This window comes from Nerophis ophidion, linkage group LG22 (genome assembly GCF_033978795.1).
Source record: "Nerophis ophidion isolate RoL-2023_Sa linkage group LG22, RoL_Noph_v1.0, whole genome shotgun sequence".
Classification (NCBI taxonomy): domain Eukaryota; kingdom Metazoa; phylum Chordata; class Actinopteri; order Syngnathiformes; family Syngnathidae; genus Nerophis; species Nerophis ophidion.
The window spans coordinates 27,710,925-27,731,447 of record NC_084632.1 but is presented as its reverse complement, the minus strand read 5'-3'; the positions used below and the strand labels follow the sequence as shown (position 1 = coordinate 27,731,447).

Genomic DNA, 20,523 nt, shown 5'->3' with positions numbered 1-20,523 from the left:
GGCCTAAAAATATTGAGATATCAATAAAAGGCCATATCGCCCAGCCCTAAGTGCAGCTAATTTACAGGTGCACTTTACAATCCTGAAAATATGACTCTGAAGGGTAAGAAAACAAGATATGACAACTGAACAACAGTTATCATTAAATGTCAAATAAAAAGTGAAAGTTTATGAAGTGAAGTGAAGTGAAGTGAATTATATTTATATAGCGCTTTTTTCAAGTGACTCAAAGCGCTTTACATAGTGACACCCAATATCTAAGTTACATTTAAACCAGTGTGGGTGGCACTGGGAGCAGGTGGGTAAAGTGTCTTGCCCAAGGACACAACGGCAGTAACTAGGATGGCACAAGCGATTAAACAAATACATTTTTACTACCACATGAACCCACACAAGTGCCAAAAATTGATACAATATCGGTTCAAATGTGAAAGGTACCAATCTTTATTTCCAAACAAAGACTTTTAATCATCTAAACACTGGAATTGGACAAGTGGTAGAAAATGGATGGATGGATGGACGGATTTTATAAACACAAGTTCAACTCAAGACTAAAGGAGGAGTCCCCAACAGGTAGCTCACCATCTGATTTTGAGTAACTTACAAAAGGGTCAAAGTATATTTGACTAAACTCTTTTCAGCGTTAGACCTGTTCAATTCTGAAATTATGAATCTATTTAATGACTATCCATCCATCCATTTTCTATCGCTTGTCCCTGTCAAGGTTGCGCCGGTGGCTGGAACCTATCTTAAATACAGTGAAATAGCATAACACACTGGGTGGAGTTCTGTTTTGTATATAAAGTACATGTTGACATTTTACTAGGTCAAATAAAACACAAATCGCTTACTTCTACTTTCTTTTTGTCAAAATAGCTCTAAAGTTGGCAGACCCAGCTCTATGTAAACATATTATCACCTCATTTTTGAGAGTGAAGATATGACTGAATACAGGAAATGCCACCCTCGGACTCACCACTGCAACAGGACTGGAAAGTTGATTAAAAATAACACTTTCACAAGAACAAAAGCAGTCTAGGTAATTGAATATTTCCCAATGTTTAGTCTACAGCTTGAATTGGTCAGTTTATGTGCATTTTCTGGACAGATTTTTTACAAATGTACAATATATAAATTAATGCAATAAAACACAGGAGCCACAATTGCATGCATACTCATATCAACTTACTTTGTAAAACCTATACATTTGAATACAAATCATTTCACCATCATTTTGTCTGTACAAACATGCTTCCAGACATTAATCAGAACAATGCAATACTCAGTCAAGTGATAACTCGCATACCTGTTGCTTCTTCCTATTCCTATGCACTTCAGGCAGTCTGACAAGATGGACATTTCGAGCTTCTCGATTACCCTTTGAAGCAAATCTAGCTTTTCCAACACAACACCCTCCGCCTTCAATTCCTTCATGTGCATACACATAACGCAGCCAGAGTGTCCCAATGCCATGCAGAGAACAAAAACAAAGGTTCCATAAATCAGCTGCGGCGGTCCTACTTGGAGCTCCGTTAACTTGCAGTAACAGCAAAACAAAAGGACTTAATCCGCTCAGAGCTCACAGCCTAGTGCCAGGACAGGGATCTGTTATGTAGCCAAACACAGATTATTAGCAGGTTGATACTAAGAAGAAATGTTAAAACAGACACTGCTCAGCAACGGCGCTTTGAATAGGTATAGTTCTCGACCACTTAGTAGATGGTAAGAAGTACCTCTAAGCCAAACGGTGATGTGTGTCACTTCCAATCAAGTCAGATCTCAGTGGTAATTATAGGTACTTTAAATGGCTCCAGTCAACCCTAAGGCTATTTGCTCAACACTCCACAAAATAATCAATGAGCAGCAGACATCCTGGGGGTGCTGGAAATGCTTCAGAAAAAAATCCACAACAACACAAAACTGAATGCCTTTCACTACTATGTAAACACCACAGGGATTACACAGTGCATTCAGAAAGTATTCACAGCGCTTCACTTTGTCAGTATTTCATTATGCTACAGCCTTATTCCAAAATAAAATAAATTACTTGTATCCTTACAGTAGGGTTGTAACGGTACACAAACATTTTGGTTCGGTACGTACCTCGGTTTAGAGGTCACGGTTTGGTTCATTTTCAGTACAGTACGAAAACCACAAAATATACATTTTTTGCTTATTTATTTACCATATTTGTAAACAATGGCATAACATACATATACACACAGGGCCCATTACCAAGGTTAATGTGGTCAACATGTATCAAATAAAAACTAAATAAGATAAGGCTCGGAATGGTTTCTTAACAAAACCTTTCTACATATAAAGTGCTTTTTTTGATTGATTGAGATATTTATTAGCCTGGCTAACTTGGCAGTAAGAGGATATATGGGCTCAATGTTCTTCCACCATAGAAGTAAGTCAAAATCTAGTTTTTAATGCAATATGGACTTAAATCTGCTGCTATAAAAACATTTGTTATTGCTTTAGCCCTGCCTGACTCGCAGAGGAGAGGCTGCTTGAATGCGGGGGTGACGCTTCAAATGCGTTAGCATGTGTTATGAGAGTAGCATATGTTTGTGTGGCCCTTTAATATGTGACAGCATGTAACATCAGTGAGTGTGTGGGCGAGAGAGAAGAGGGAGCGGTAGTGAGTGCGGGGAGCGGCTAGTGTTTTGTTGGATTGGCTGTGTGCAAGACCTCAATAAAGCCACAATTTGCAACTAATCGCGGGCTCTTCATTTACCCTGGAGTCCAGAGCTGTGGAGACACACTGCCGGGAAGAGTGAAGGGTATTTCCCCCGAGATAGCATCAGCCCTGGAGGAGTGTGTCCCCTGTGCTCCTCGACTACGGTCTGGCAGCCGGAAGCAGGAAAGGTGCAACACATGTTTGACGAGTTGTCAGAAGCAGCTGCTGAACAATATCAGCAAACCTCCGTCCTGCATTGTTCTATCGCGCAGCCAAAGGGTTAACAAATGGGAGATCTTAACGAGGCACGAGGGTCTTCCAGCCCTGGGTTTTACATGTTGTCCTAGCCCGGACGCTGCTAGCATGTGTACGCATTCGGTACACCTCCAAACCGAACTGAAACCCCAGTACCGAAACGGTTCAAAACAAATAAACGTACCGTTACACCCCTACCTTGCAGGCAATACCTCATAATGACAATGAGAAAAGTTTTTTCATGAGAAATTTTGCAGATTTATTAAAAATAAAATAAATAAATAAAAATAAAATCACATGTATTCACAGCCTTTGCGCAATACTTTGTTGTGAATATTTGTGTATTTTTTATGTTTTAATACATTTGCAAAATAAAAATAAAAATACTTTTCACATTGTCATAAGGTTTTACGTGTAGAATTTTGAGGACAAAAATTAATGTATTCCATTTTGGGATAAGGCTGTAACATAACAAAATGTGGAAAATGTAAAGTGCAGTGAATACTTTCCGGATGCAATGTACCCATTAAGTAATGATAGCCAGATTTGCATATGAGATTTATTGTCATCCAATAACCAACCTCGATACTAATAAAAACTTTTCTAAGCAAGGAAATAAGAGTGAATTTATTAATTTTATTTGACAGTGATTAATCCAGGTAATTGCTTCAATTTCTAGATTAATATATGACATTATCCAGTAAATACAAAATAATTCAAGCAAAAGAAAGAAAAACATTTAATTTTAGCAAAGTGTAAAAAAACATACAAGTGCAACACCAACAGTTGGAACAGTTTAATTTAACATTTTATTTATAGGAAACTAATGTTCTTTATTACCTGATAGTTCCAGTTTGAAGCCCTGTTTCCGCTAGTTATTGATCAATCCCAACACACGGCTTTCATTGTATCTACATGTCTTTGTTCCGTAAAGTGTTACAAGGGGAAGGCAAAGTGTTTCCAAACAGAACCCTAACAGAGGAATATGTTTTTTAGGCTTCTTCTTGGTCGTCATGACTCTTGCTCGCCAAAATGTATTTATTTACCGAGTAGATACTACTGTGACTACGGGAAAAATTCCAAAAATTCTAAGATAACCAAAATAAAAGTGTAAACCCAATTCTTAGATCAATAGTGTCCAGCATGTCTTCTTACAACATAGGTATACAATTTTTGTGTGCCGACATAGTTTTGACGAAGGTTTAAGTTTCAGCCAATACTGTTGATTTATAAGAGACATCTCCTATTTCAAAAAGTATTTAAAATTAGTTGTCTGCACACAAGAATATTTTACTAACCCAGTTCTTGTTTTGAAAAATAACTGTAAAAATAATATAACAAAAATCCTTTGCAGACTAAAATGCATATGAAATGTTTTTAGAAATATAAATTGACCGTATTTATATGGTGCCTTTCAAGACACCAAAAGCACTTTCTTAGACAGAGAAATACCACATTAAATGCAACTTTTACCAATATAAAATTGACAGCATTAACAATTGCAATTGTTAACAGTTAAGCACCAACTAGAAAATATTAAACTTAATAACAAATATGGTATTCTGTACACAATTTCACCTGAGAAAAGCAGTATAAACAAAACAATATTGCACATGTAAAAAAATCTGTATAGTAAATGCATTTCACCTGTAGCAACAGAATAATCAATGCATAGTATTGGTTTCACTTGAAAGTGCAAGTGGCGATGTTTGCTAAGGAATTACAACACATCTCAAAGCCTTACATTGTGAGTGTCTTGTCACTGAAAACAATTAAACAAGAAAACAAGCCAAATCATATTGATGACTTAATGTAGGAAGGACACAACCTTGATGTTGTTGTTCTTGGAACATAGCTCGCACGGACACCACTAGCAGCCACAATCTTGATTATCATCTTGCTCTGCAGGTTAGTCTGGGATTGCACGATGAGAATGGAATTCATCAAGGATAAACTTTGCCAAGGTTGTCCGTGGCTTGTCTAGGCTTGTGTGCAATACCTTACATCAAATATGTTTCATCATAAAGCGTGTTGACTATATGACAATAGCAGCAGAAATATACTTCGGTTATCCTGCCATGTCTTGGTTTTATTACAATTGAACACAAGTCTCTGTGGTTTAAAAAAAAATAAAAAATAAGAGTATGGCTTCAAATAACCAAAATAAAAGGTGTAGAGTACAGTAATAATCTAATCAAAGTCAACAACAGCCTGAGACTTCATACTGTACGTCAGGGGTCACCAACGTTGGACCCGCGGGCACAAGGTAGCTCATAAGGACCAGATGAGTAGCCTGCTGGCCTTTTCTAAAAATAGCTCAAATAGCAGCACTTACCAGTGAGCTGCATCTATTTTTTTTATATTTTAGTTTTTTTACTAGCAAGCTGGTCTCGCTTCGCTCGACACTTTTAATTCTAAGAGAGACAAAACTCAAATAGAATTTGAATATCCAAGAAAATATTTTAAAGACTTGGTCTTCACTTGTTTAAATAAATTCATTTATTATTTTATTTTGCTTCTTATAACTTTCAGAAAGACAATTTAAGAGAAAAAATACAACCTTAAAAATGATTTTAGGATTTTTAAACACATATACCTTTTTGCCTTTTAAATTCCTTCCTCTTCTTTCCTGACAATTTAAATCAATGATCAAGTATTTTTTTTTTTTATTGTAAAGAATAATAAATACATTTTAATTTAATTCTTCATTGGAGCTTCTTTTTTTACGACAAATAATATTTGTGAAATATTTATTCAAACTTATTATGATTAAAATTCAAAAAAAATATTCTGGCATATCTAGAAAATCTGTAGAATCAAATTTAAATCGTATTTCAAAGTCTTTTGAATTTCTTTTAAAATTTTTGTTCTGGAAAATCTAGAAGAAATAATGATTTGTCTTTGTTAGAAATATAGCTTGGTCCAATTTGTTTAATATTCTAACAAAGTGCAGATTGGATTTTAACCTATTTAAAACATGTCATAAAAATTCTAAAATTAATCTTAATCAGGAAAAATGACTAATGATGTTCCATAAATTATTCTCTTCATTTTTTTCGGTTGAATTTTGAATTTTAAAGACTCGAAATTGAAGATAAACTATGTTTCAAAATTTTATTTTCATTTTTTTCGTGTTTTTTCCTCCTTTAAACCGTTCAATGAAGTGTTTTTTTCATCGTTTATTCTCTACAAAAAAACATTCCGTAAAAGAAAAAAATGTACTTCGGAATGACAGACAGAAATACCCATTTTTTTATATATATATATAGATTTATTTATTAAAAGGTAAATTGAGCAAATTGGCTATTTCTGGCAATTTATTTAAGTGTGTATCAAACTGGTTGCCCTTTGCATTAATCAGTACCCAAGAAGTAGCTCTTGGTTTCAAAAAGGTTGGTGACCCCTGCTGTACGTGTTTACAAAGTGACTTCAACACAAGTGGGTCTAGCCTAGTAAAATACCGTACTGTTGTTACATGTACTACAGCGATTAATTTGAAAAGAAAAAGCTTCAATTTATATTATGTTGTTTTGATTAATCGTTTAATTAATGTAAATGTAACTAATAAGTGATAAAATCCAAACTGCATGGAGCTGCAGAAACTTCAAATGCGCCAACAAGCACCGTACAAGTTATATGCAATTTTACATCATTTGTCTCCTGCATTTAACCAGATCACAGTAAAACAGAAAGTAGGGCTGGACGATATGGCCTTTTATTATTATCTTGATATTTTTAAACCATATCGCAATACATGATATATATCTTGATATTTTGCCTTAGCCTTGAATGAACACTTGATGCACATAATCACAGCAGTATGATGATTCTATGTGTCTACATTAAAACATTCCTGTTCATACTGCATTAATATATGCTCATTTTAAACTTTCATGCAGAGAAGGAAATCACAACTAAGTCAATTGACCAAAACAGTATTTATTGAACAGTTATTAAGCAGTGGCACAAACATTCATGTCGTTTCAAAACAGAAAGTGCAAGATTGTCAGAGACATTTTAAAACAAGCTATTAGTGCACTTTTGTGCATGATGTCACTAAGATGACATATCAAAACAACACTAAATTGAAGTGCACTTTTTGTACGGAACGCCACTACAATAGTTTAAAACAAATTAAGTGCACTTTTGTGCATGATGTCACACAAGAGATTTCAATAACTGTCAAATAAAAATGAGCTGTGTAACAGGAATTCAAATAGTGTATGTCCTTTGCAATGTGGTAGGTTACTACGGACATTATTAAATTGTTGTTGACTATTTTTTTCATACGATCTGGAAATGGTTGCTTCTGCATTTTGTGGGTATGGCACCAAACGGAGATGTTGACATGCAGTGTCAAGCACTCTTCATTCTCTAGCGGGGGACTTTTTAAATGATGCTACAAATTAAAAGTAGGTGCTACTTTAACACTTTTGCCGCATACTTGTTCGACATCTTCCCGCTTGAAGCCAAACCACCGCCAGACGATGGATCCCGTGCTGTTTTTCTTAGGAATTAATTGTTCCTTCATTTGTTACCAAATCGGCACCTTCTCTCTCTCTTATTACCACTCGCACCACTCGGCTAGCATCACAGCTAATGTTACCCATGCTGCTACCTCTCATGCGAGGGCGTATGGCGCGACAGTATGTGACGTATGTAAGAAGGTGCGCTTGTCTGTAGGAAGGAGAGACAGGAAAGAGTGATAAAAGCCTGTAGTGTAATGCCTGCAGCTAAAAGTAACTGTGAGAACGTATACTCAAATATCACAATATAGTCATTTTCTATATCGCACAGAGACAAACCCGCGCTATATCGAGTATATCGATATAGCCCTAACAGAAAGCATGATGGAGTATTTTCCTTATGTATTACTCTGTTGTGAAGAAGTTAATGCAATATTGAAATTTAGACTATGTAGCCAGCCAAAGAACAACACGACATTAGCTAAGGCCAACATTAGCACAGACTTCTATGGTATTGCAAGCCCCCATTGGACATTTTTCTGATCATTACAACTTCAACATAAAAACAGAGGTTCAGAAGAGGTAGAGAGAGATGTTCCATCTTTTGATACAACCCTACACTGGTGGACAGAAAAGTGAATCTACCCCAGCTATCTAATTTGTAACATGTCGGTCTCTCAGCATTACTTCAACTGTGTTGAACACTTTTCACTTTTATGTTGGCCAAACACTACTCATATCTTAAAATCGTGTTTTTCTTTTGTAAAAAATAAAACATGTGTAAATACAATTGTTCTATAAAACATTATTTTTTTAATAAATATATTTTATATATTTCATTTGAGAAAAACACTTTTATTGTTTTGGGGGTTTTACCAGCTACACAATAGCCTAGAATTCTTACCTCAAACACCCTCACTCATCAATCCATAATGGTAAATTGGGATACACAGAAGTTTACAGAAAACTGTACCCTGTGATTGTATTAGAAATTTAAACTGTGGTGGTTTTGGAGGCAGATGAAAGTTTTTTAAATTAAATGCATCCCAGTGGAATATGAACTTGGAGAATCTTCTTTGGCTGTTCAAATATTGTGTGTATTGTGAACACCCTCGGAAAAATACTGCCACCATTTTAATAATACCCTATTCAAACAAACATCATTCATTTTGATGTCTATGTACAGGTGGTAGTCATTGTGAAATATTCTGCTTGCTAAAGCAAATTGTTGTAGTATGATGTCACTCAGTGACTGTGCTTTCCTGACAAAAACTCCAGCTGGCTATTTGCTGCAGTTTTTTTCCATTGTTGGTTAGATCATCATGTTAAATTAGGGGGGAAGCATAGTGCTAAAGATTTAGAAAATCAAAGCTATTTAGGCTTAATCACACAAAGTTTACAGACATATGCTTTACATATTAAACTTGAAAAATAGACCAAAAAATTACACATCTGTAGTTTGGTGGTAGGCTGCAAAAAAGGTATTCTTTGCCTCTCAATAAACATATTTCAATGAGTGTGGTAAACATCCACAACCAACATTTAACATTAAATACAGGAACATCGAAATCAAATGTCATTTAGTAACGTAAAAAGTGGAATGCCCACATAGAACCAATTTAGACAATGTCATTGACGTGTTCTCCACGAATGAGAAAAAAAAAATCACTGCATTTTTAAATAGTGGGTCAAAGCATGCCATTCCAATGGTGTTTTTTTCTATGCTTTCTCTATGCTGTTTACGCAGATGCCTCGAGCAGTGTTTTTCAACCACTGTGCCGCGGCACACTAGTGTGTCGTGAGCTACAGTCTGGTGTGCCGTGGGAGATTATCTAATTTCACCTATTGGGGTTAAAACTACTTTTGCAAACCAGTAATTAAAGTTAAAAGTTAAGTAGTTAAATTACCAATGATTGTCACACACATACGAGATGTGGCAAAATTACTCTCTGCATTTGACCCATCACCCTTGATCACCCCCTGGGAGGTGAGGGGAGCAGTGGGCAGCAGCGGTGCCGCGCCCGGGAATAATTTATGGTGATTTAACCCCCAATTCCAACCCTTAATGCTGACTGCCAAGCAGGGAGGTAAAGAGTCCCATTTTTAAAGTATTTGGTATGACTCGGCCGGGATTTGAACTCATGACCTACCGATCTCAGGGCGGACACTCTAACGACTAGGCCACTGAGTAGGTATTATTAATTATCAATAATAATCTTAATAATTATAATTATTATTTAATTATATTTTTTTTTCCTGAAGGAATCAATAAAGTACTATCTATCTAGTCTGCATGTTATGTGTTGTTGAGTGTGGTTCTGTCTAGAGCTCGGCAGAGTAGCCGTGTAATACTCTTCCATATCAGTAGGTGGCAGCCGGCAGCTAAATGCTTTGTAGATGTTGGAAAGAGTGGGAGGCAGGGTGCAGGAAAAAGGGTATCTAATGCTTGAACCAAAAATAAACAAAAGGTGAGTTCCCCTAAGAAAAGGCATTGAAGCTTAGGGAAGGCTATGCAGAACGAAACTAAAACTGAACTGGCCTACAAAGTAAACAAAAAACAGAATGCTGGACGACAGCAAAGACTTACCGTGGAGCAAAGACGGCGTCCACAATGTGCATCCGAACATGACAGTCAACAATTTCCCCACCAAGACGGATAAAAACAACTGAAATATTCTTGATTGCTAAAACAAAGTAGATGTGGGAGATATCGCTCAAAGGAAGACATGTAACTGCTACAGGAAAGTACCAAAAAAAGAGAAAAAGCCACCAAAATAGGAGCGCAAGACAAGAACTAAAACATTACACACTGGAAAACAGCAAAAAAATTGCGTGATGTGACAGTAGACCTACAAGAGCTATATTGATACATAGTTGGTTATGGTCTAAAGTCATATTCAACAAGTGCGACAACGACTTTTTACCGTCAACTGAGTTTCGTTTTTTTTAATGATTTCTGCTGGCGGTGTGCCGCCGGATATTTTCAACGCCAAAAATGTGCCTTGGCTCAAAAAAGGTTGAAAATCACTGGCCTAGAGGATGCTAACTTTCCAATGTAAACTACGCCTGTGTGTGACGTGCGCTCGCGTACTAGCTTTGCGTAACATTAGCTATCATTAAATGTATATTCTATCGTAACTACAACAAGACTACAAATTTCGTAGTTGCTTCTATTGGACTGCTTCTGTGTACAGTATGTGCACACACTAAAAATAAACGAGAAGCCTCAATGCCAAACAAATTATCTGGGCCGTAAGTAATTGTTTTAATATAGTTAGTTATAGTGAAAAAATGTATACACTTTAAAAATACAGTATATGCTGCATGCTCAGTTAAACCACTAATGGTAAAATAAGTTGTTATATTTTTCGGTTAGAAAAATGAAACTGAGACAGAATAAGACAGAAGTGTGCTGAGTTATTGAAATTAGAACTCCACATTATACTGGATGCAAAAGAAAAAAAACCCGGTACAAAACAAACATGCAATAATTAAGTTGCATGCCATTTAAGTTCATGTGACATCTTTAACCAGAAGTATTTCCATGTGAACACATGCAGCCAACGCCTAACCCAATAACAACTGCATGTGATACACTTAAGGCTTCAAAATATATGTTTTCCTCAGCAATTTTGAGGATAATCCGAGTTGCAACACTGTGACCAGTTTTGTAATTACTCCCTTAAATAAACTGTTTTTTTAGTACTAACAGTAGTGAACACTGCATAATCTACAATGCCCGACAATCTCTCAGAATAGACACTCCATCAGGAGTGTCCAAACTTTTTACAGTAAGAGCCGCACACTGAAAAATTATATTTTTCATTTTCAAACCCAATACAATTATCATTGTAACCATTAGGGCTCCCTTCCATTTTGGTGAACGATTAAGGTTCCGGGGACCCAAAAGTGTTGTCATTAAAGTCATTAAATTGTTAAATCAGATATACTTTTTTTTTTTTTTTTTACTTCCAATGCTAAAATATCCAGAGATCAACTTTAGATTTGTCCTTAGACATGTAGTTTTGTTTGGTATGTCTTATTCCCCTTTGTCAATGAAAGTCTTGTTTTTACGGCAACAACACAAAATATTATTATAATATTTTCACCCAAAAAATATTAAAAGTGGAAAATTTGATATGAAGTAATTGGAGCCTTAAATAGACAAACAAGTCATAAGAACATTACTTTTAAATTCATGACAACAAGAACAGTTTAAAAACAGACTAAAGATATGGGGATCCAAAAGACCCCTACTACTGAAAGTGTTTAAAATAGGTCAAACATCAATATATATTATTTGTACTTCCAACTCTAAAATCTCTATCTAGATCACTGATTCTCAGAAAAATCACTTAATTGTTCGCAAGTAATTTTATTTGAGTCAATATTTAAAGGCCTACTGAAACCCACTACTACCCACCACGCAGTCTGATAGTTTATACATCAATGATGATATATTAACATTGCAACACATGCCAATACGGCTTTTTTAGTTTACTAAACTGCAATTTTAAATTTCCAGGGAGTTTTTTCTTGAAAACGTCGCGTAATGATGACGTGTACGCTTGACGTCACGGGCTGTTAGGAAATATGAGCGCTGCGCACACACACAGCTAAAAGTCGTCTGCTTTAACCGCATAATTACACAGTATTTTGGAGATCTGTGTTGCTAAAATACTTTGCAATTTGTTCAATTAATAATGGAGAAGTCAAAGCAGAAAAATGGAGTTGGGAAGCTTTAGCCTTTAGCCACACAAACACACGGTGATTCCTCGTTTAAAATTCACAGAGGTGAAACTTTACTATGGATCACAGCGAACATGGATCCCAACCGAATGTCAACCAGCAGGTTTCGGTGAGAAAATTGTGGTAAAAATTAACTTCTTACCGGAGATCAGCTGAGCTTGTGCCACCCATAAAGCTGCCGTCGACTTCCCTGAGACATTGCGCGTCAACACACCCGTGGACACACACCTCCGACTATCAGGTACTGTTAAACTCACTAAAACCCTAGCAACACAATAGAAAGATAAGGGATTTCCCAGAATTATCCTAGTAAATGTGTCTAAAAACATCTGAATCCGTCCCAATGCAATCGCGTTTTTTTTTTTACTTGTTTTTTTTGTTTTGTTTTTTTTCTAGTCCGTCGCTATCAATATCCTCAAACACAAATCTTTCATCCTCACTCAAATTAATGTGGAAACTGTCGTTTTCTCGGTCCGAATAGCTGTTTTTGTTGGAGGCTCCCTTTAGAAACAATGTGAAGATGTGAGGAACCATCAAAAATGTGACGTCATCGTCTGCGGCTTCCGGTAGAGGCAGGGGTTTTCTGTTAGCAAGCAAAAGTTGCGAACTTTATCGTGGATGTTCTCTATTAAATCCTTTCAGCAAAAATATGGCAATATCGCGAAATGATCAAGTATGACACATAGAATGGACCTGATATCCCCGTTTAAATAAGAAAATCTCATTTCAGTAGGCCTTTAAGTACACTGTTTTATTTTCCTATAGTCAAACACAGTGTTACTGTTCAAACTGGGTGTAATGCTACAGTAGCCCAACATATTATATATAGGTGTTAAATACAACCTTGTTTTAATGAATACTTAGGTCTACAACTGTAATTTAATGTTGGTCATTATGGTGGTACTTGGAGAGCCAAGTGTTTTCTGAGGAGGTAGGTTTTGAGAACTATTGCTCTACGCATAACTCACAATACTCTATATTTTAGTTTGTTTGTTTTTAAAAAGAGAGATCAAGAAGAGACATTTTGTCCTTAATATTCTGAGTAAAGCATGATTTGTTGATGACGAGTGTCTGAAAAATTACGTCATCCAAAACTGAAAATTAGTCATACTAGGATGAATGTCATCATGCGTGTCCTGTTCGACAAATAAAATATATAATGATTAAAAACAACATTTTAAAGTCAAAATAAAAAAAATAAAATAAAATAAAAAAGCAACATCGTGTTTCTGAAGAGTCAACTAGCGGCACGTCAGCGAGTCATTTCAACTTTAAATGTAACACATTGCTAATGAGCTAAATTACTTCACACTGAAATGCGCGAGGACGCTATAAACCTGATCAAAAATATATTTACCTTGCTGTGATCCTTGAAAAGTGGTAAGTCCTATTCTATCACTGGCTGTTTACAGCAGGATTTGTCCGTCCATCAGGGAGGAAGACGATTCCGTTTGTTGGCAAAGCAGAAGTTGGGAAAGACACTCCTCCCTCCCCCAAAAATCTGCTTCGAATTTAGAAACACAATTGCTGCGTTCAAGGACAATCGGAAAAGTCACAACTATACAAGATTATAACCCAATGCCGTAAACAGGCTACAATTTGGTAACACCCTATAAGTGATACCCCGGCCTAACATGTTTAAGTGTTCTTTTATTGGGTCTTCGAAACAAATTATTGATGCCGTGAGAGCGACCTTATAGTAAAAGACACGTGTAGACCTCTGTCGCCCCCTGCAGCAAAAGGTAACGAGCTTGCTTGAAACGCCCCACAATAGAATGGAATGCCATCGGCGTTGCCAGGTAGGAAATGACAAATTATCGTATCACCAGTTTAAATGTATTGTATTTTGAGAAAATGCACCGTACATATTCTGTCGCTCAGGAGTCTCTGCTACAGTTTAACATTAAAAATAATGACCACAGATTGTAGTTTGTAATCACTTTTGGAGAAACAGTGAACAGTGCCCCTAACAGGCTGTAAGTGGCATGTTGTAAAACAGGAGTCACCAACCTTTTTGAAACCAAGAGCTACTTCTTGAGTACTGATTAATGCGAAGGGCTACCAGTTTGATACACACTTAAATAAATTGCCAGAAATAGCCAATTTGCTCAATTTACCTTTAACTCTATGTTATTATTAATAATAATGATATTTATCTTTGTGGAAACACTGATACATTTCTCACAATAAATGTATATAGAAACAGATAAATATAAAAACAAAATGGGTATTTCTGTCTGTTATTGCGTCGTACATTTTTTTTCCTTCTACTGATGTTTTTTTTTTGTAGAGAATAAATGATGAAAAAACACTCAACTGAACAGTTTAAAAGAGGATAAAACACAAAAAAATGAAAATTTAATTTTGCAACATAGTTTATCTTCAATTTCGACTCTTTAAAATTCAAAATTCAACCGAAAAATAGAAGAGAAAAACTAGCTAATTCGAATCTTTTTGAAAAAATTAAAAAAATAATTTATGGAACATCATTAGTAATTTTTCCCGAATAAGAATATTTTTAGAATTTTGATGACATGTTTTAAGTAGGTTAAAATCCAATGTACACTTTGTTAGAATATATAACAAATTGGACCAAGCTATATGTCTAACAAAGACAAATAATATTTTTTTCTAGATTTTCCAGAACAAATATTTTAAAAGAAATTCAAAAGACCTTTAAACAAGATTTCAATTTGATTCTAAAGATTTTCTAGATTTGCCAGAATTTTTTTTTTAAATTTTAATCATAATAAGTTTGAAGAAATATTTCACAAATATTCTTCGTCAAAAAAACAGAAGCTAATATGAAGAATTAAATCAAATTATTTATTATTCTTTACAATAAAAAAAATAAATTTAATTGAACATTGATTTAAATTGTGAGGAAAGAAGACGAAGGAATTTAAAAGGTAAGAAGGTACATGTGTTTAAAAATCCTAAAATCATTTTTAAGGTTGTATTTTTTCTCTAAAATTGTCTTTCTGAAAGTTATAAGAAGCAAAGTAAAAAAAATAAATGAATTTATTTAAACAAGTGAAGACCAAGTCTTTAAAATATTTTCTTGGATTTTCAAATTCTATTTGAGTTTTGTCTCTCTTAGGATTAAAAATGTCGAACAAAGCGAGACCAGCTTGCTAGTAAATAAATACAATTTAAAAATTAGAGGCAGCTCACTGGTAAGTGCTGCTATTTGAGATATTTTTAGAACAGGCCAGCAGGCTACTCATCTGGTCCTTACGGGCTACCTGGTGCCCGCGGGCACCGCATTGGTGACCCCTGTTGTAAAACAATGCACACTATCGCCATTATGATTGACCTCCAACCCATCCTTCCATTACTACCGCTTAGTCCCTTTGTGGTCGCGGGGACCTCCAACATCCATCCATTTTTTTACTGTTTGTCCTTGTCGGGATCGAATTCTGTTTGTGTTTGATAGTCATTACATTAGTTATGTATTACAGGGTCAAACTATCTGCCTGTTTGTCAGATATTGAGTATTGTGGAAGGTTTTGTAATCGGCATCCTAATATATATATATTTTTTTAACTCTGTTTATTGTGTTGTGTCTATTTTCTTTATTGTTGTTGTTGTTGTTTTTTACGCTGATATGAATCCTCCTGATCATTCTAATTATTGATCACACAGAAGGTGAAATAATCGTGTCATCATGGGAATTATCATGCATCTGAATGCCATGTTTGTTTTGCTTTCAATTACATATGCATTCAAAGGAATGTACTTTTCAAAAAATGAATAGGTGAACAAATTGGGTAAATCATCCAAAATAAGAGAAAATGACAAACCCAGTTACGAGACTGTACAAGAAACTGGGAATTTGCAACATTTTGGGTTTAGTCAAGTAAGTTTTTATGATATTATAATAAAGCTGCACAGCTTTGAGAGCCGCACAATGAGGATCACTGATCTCAATACTTTTTTCTGTAATTGATAGGAAGTTAGGAACATTAATCAGCATTGAATAAAGTGTGACCCATTTTTTGGAGATCAATATTTTGTAAGCGTAATTCAACCATATATGATATGTAGCGCAATTTTTGTGAAGGCCGTAAGTGTGCAACTGGTGGGAAAAAGAGAGCTCTTGACAACAGCCGTGTTTGAACTATATTAGACTGCTGACTTTAAAAAGTGTCTCTCGAGTTTAAACAGTGGCAGGCCGTGTGTTTCCCACCCAGGCCTTCAGTGATGTCCGACTTCAATGATTACCTCTCAAAATACCATCATTATTGTCCCCACATGACCATTGGTGGAAATTCTATACAAAAACACATTTACGCACTAATGGGCATTGTAAAAAACGGGTTATTTTCTTGCGCATTTAAAGACCTACTGAAACCCACTACTACCCACCACGCAGTCTGATAGTTTATATATCAATGATGAAATATTAACATTGCAACACATGCCAATACAGCCTTTTTAGTTTACTAAATTGCAATTTTAAATTTCCCCGGAGTTTCTTCTTGAAAACGTCGCGTAATGATGGCGTGTAAGCGTGACGTCACGGACTGTTAGGAAATATGAGCGCTGCACACACACACAGCTAAAAGTCATCTGCTTTAATCGCATAATTACACAGTATTTTGGAGATCTGGGTTGCTGAATCTTTTGCAATTTGTTCAATTAATATTGGAGAAGTCAAAGCAGAAATATGGAGTTGGGAAGCTTTAGCCTTTAGCCACAAAAACACACGGTGATTCCGCGTTTAAAATTCACAGAGGTGAAACTTTACTATGGATCAGAGCGCGATCAAGCGAACATGGATACCGACCGAATGTCAACCAGCAGGTTTCGGTGAGAAAATTGTGGTAAAAAGTCGCTTCTTACCAGAGATCAGCTAAACTTGTGCCGCCCATAAAGCTGCCGTCGATACTGGCGTCAAGACACTGGTGGACACACACCTCCGATTATCAGGTACTGTTAAACTCACTAAAACACTAGCAACACAATAGAAAGATAAGGGATTTCCCAGAAGTATCCTAGTAAATGTGTCTAAAAACATCTGAATCCGTCCCAATGCAATCGCGTTTTTTATTTTATTTTTTTCTAGTCCGTCGCTATCAATATCCTCAAACACGAAACGTTCATCCTCGCTCAAATTAATGGGGAAATTGTCGTTTTCTCGGTCCGAATAGCTCGTTTTGTTGGAGGCTCCCATTAAAAACAATGTGAATATGTGAAGAGCCATCAACGGGTGACGTCATCGTCTGCGACTTCCTGTAAAGGCAAGGCTTTTCTGTTAGCGACCAAAAGTTGCGAACTTTGTCGTGGATGTTCTCTACTAAATCCTTTCAGCAAAAATATGGCATTATCGCGAAATGATCAAGTATGACACATAGAATGGACCTGCTATCCCTGTTTAAATAAGAAAATCTAATTTCAGTAGGCATTTAAAAATCAATAAACCCGCAGCAGCAATCAAAACATATCTTATGTGGTACTGTCAACATTAAAATTGCAAAAAACATTTTAAACGTGAAAAAATGAACACATGAAATATCTGAACTCACATTTCATCAACAGCTGAGGTAGTTTCCGGGGTTGGCCGACACGGTCTCACAAGATGTGAAGTGAAGTGAAGTGAATTATATTTATATAGCGCTTTTTCTCTAGTGACTCAAAGCGCTTTACATAGTGAAACTCAATATATAAGTTACATTCAAACCAGTGTGGGTGGCACTGGGAGCAGGTAGGTAAAGTGTCTTGCCCAAGGACACAACGGCAGTGACTAGGATGGCGGAAGCGGGAATCGAACCTGCAACCCTCAAGCTGCTGGCACGGCCACTCTACCAACCGAGCTAAACCGCCCCATGTAGTTTCTCTTTAAATATCCTTCTTGAAAATGGCCTTGCAAATATATGGGTTGTCTTGTCTAATCATAAAAGATGCAGACGAGGCGTGTTGGCTGAGTTCTTAAAGTTTACTCCACAGCGTGCTCTTCAAAAACCTCCTGCTGCATTCAACAACCTAAGAAGGGTTACTGGCATGCGCTTCACTACTGTGGCATGCTGGGTAAAGGAGTTCTTATGTTACCTGGCTCATAACATCACTATACAGTATATCTGCCTTCAGCCATCATGAAGGCCTTACTGACAACAACGCGTGATCTGATTGGCTATCACAACTGTCTATCCCTGTATGTCTCCATTCCCTTACAGGCACAGATGCCAGCATTGCTGAATCTGAAGGCCTCTGGCAGATTTCGTACAGCATGGCAACATAAGCTAGCTTAATTTTGATTGGATAAAAACTCAATAAAAACAACAGAACTGGAAGGAGCATAATATGACATAAAGAGAATACGAATACTTGTAGATATTTAGGGAAAGGAAATAAAAAAATATTTTTCTGGTTATGTTAGGCCAGGGGCTTCACGGTGGCAGAGGGATTAGTGCGTCTGCCTCACAATACGAAGGTCCTGCAGTCCTGGGTTCAAATCCAGGCTTGGGAGGTTTCTGTGTGGAGTTTGCATGTTCTCCCCGTGAATGCGTGGGTTCCCTCCGGGTACTCCGGCTTCCTCCCACTTCCAAAGACATGCACCTGGGGATAGGTTGATTGGCAACACTAAATTGGCCCTCGTGTGTGAATGTGAGTGTGAATGTTGTCTGTCTATCTGTGTTGGCCCTGCAATGAGGTGGCGACTTGTCCAGGGTGTACCCCGCCTTCCGCCCGATTGTAGCTGAGATAGGCGCCAGCGCCCCCCGCGACCCCAAAAGGGAATAAGCGGTAGAAAATGGATGGATGGATGGATGGATGTTAGGCCAGCAGAGAAGGCCTTGCTGGCCCTGATGGCACACCACTGCATTTGATTGACAGGTTGACGCCTTGGGAGGTTTTAATAAAACATGTTTCTTTTTAACTGTGAAGATGTCTCTTTTCTCGGGTTCTTCTGGGACCACAGGAAATGGAACAGCACTCGGGGGCAGCGTTTACAATGGTTTTATTTCTTTCTACAGCACCCTCTCACTCAGGCGGTGTCGCTTCCATGTTCCCCAGTTCCCCCACCCTCGTGGTCTCCAACGCTGCTAATAAAGGAACAGGTGATTAGATAACTTGTTCCAGCTGAGATATCCACTCACCTGTCAGCTGCTTCATGGCCGGCCCCTGCACACACCCCGCCCGCAGGGAACTCGTGGACCACGCTCCTCTCCACATTTGCCTTCTCCTCTTCTCCATTCCACTTGGGTAGCTCCGCTTCATCTTTATAAACACCTCTCATATACATCGCCAACAGGTTTGGTTTTGGATGCTCTCTGGCATCAAGTCTGCGCATGTGTACTACCATGGAACAGTCCATTGCGTGCGATGGGAGGTAGGAAATTATCATTATTGATATATCTAGTTTCCCTTTACTTTAAAGTGTAAAGTAGAGATTAGCTGATTCCTGTCATATTAGGGTGTACCCCGCCTTCCGCCCGATTGTAGCTGATAGAGGCACCAGCGCCCCCCGCGACCCCAAAGGGAATAAGTGATAAAAAATGGATGGGATGGATAATAAAACACCATTGTGAATCTACTGGGGGTTAAGCCTCTCCCCATCTCATTATACACCAGATAATCACTCAATTAACCTCTAAAGGCCTTAGTGGCCACATGCGTGGACAGCACCTGATTGATTGATTGATACTTGTATTAGTAGATTGCACAGTTCAGTACATATCCCGTACAATTGACCACTAAATGGTAACACCCGAATAAGTTTTTCAACTTGTTTAAGTCGGGGTCCACGTTAATCAATTCATGGTAACCTTTTAGCTGTTATTTCCAAAATTGTATACACTACTGAATTGGGGTCTTATGGTGACATATGGACACTTATGCTTATGCTGAAGAGTATCACAAACAATGGAATTTTGAAAAAAAAAAAGTGTAAAAATAAAAATTACCATGAAGTTAAGTACACTTTTGTGTACTTATGGACTAAGTACATAATATAAAAAGATGATTTTTAGTTTTTATTCTAATTTGGGTACAATAAACACAAATATCAAAAAGAAATTAAAAAAAAGCATGTAAACAAACAGCTTGGGCCTTAAGAGGTAAATATTCAAGCACAGTGTTACTGTTCAAACTTTGTGTAATGTTGAATATTTTTGTTAACAAAAACCTCTGCCTTGTTCTTCAGGAATATTTAGGCCTACTGTTCTACTGTGTTTTAATGTTGGTCATTAAATTGGTACTTGGAGAGCCAAGTGTTTTCTGAGGTGGTGCTTGTTGAAAAAGTTTGAAAACCACTGCGCTATGAGATACAAAAGTGAAACTTTAACATTACTTTGTCGGATGCTTGAAGTTAAAGTTTAAAATATATTAAATGCAAACAATAATACTAAAGAAGCACAGCTGAAAAAC

The 20,523-nt window shown here is 36.8% G+C and overlaps 1 protein-coding gene across 1 annotated transcript in view; it reads right to left on the bottom strand.

Annotated features, from left to right (window-relative positions):
- LOC133540747 (G-protein-signaling modulator 2-like) overlaps positions 1-13,671 on the bottom strand; it is a 41,924-nt gene extending 28,253 nt beyond the window's left edge. The window contains exon 1 of the mRNA XM_061883637.1: positions 13,514-13,671. The gene's annotated coding sequence lies outside the window, so the exon portion shown is untranslated. The remainder of the gene's footprint in view (positions 1-13,513) is intronic.
- Positions 13,672-20,523: the final 6,852 nt, after the last annotated feature.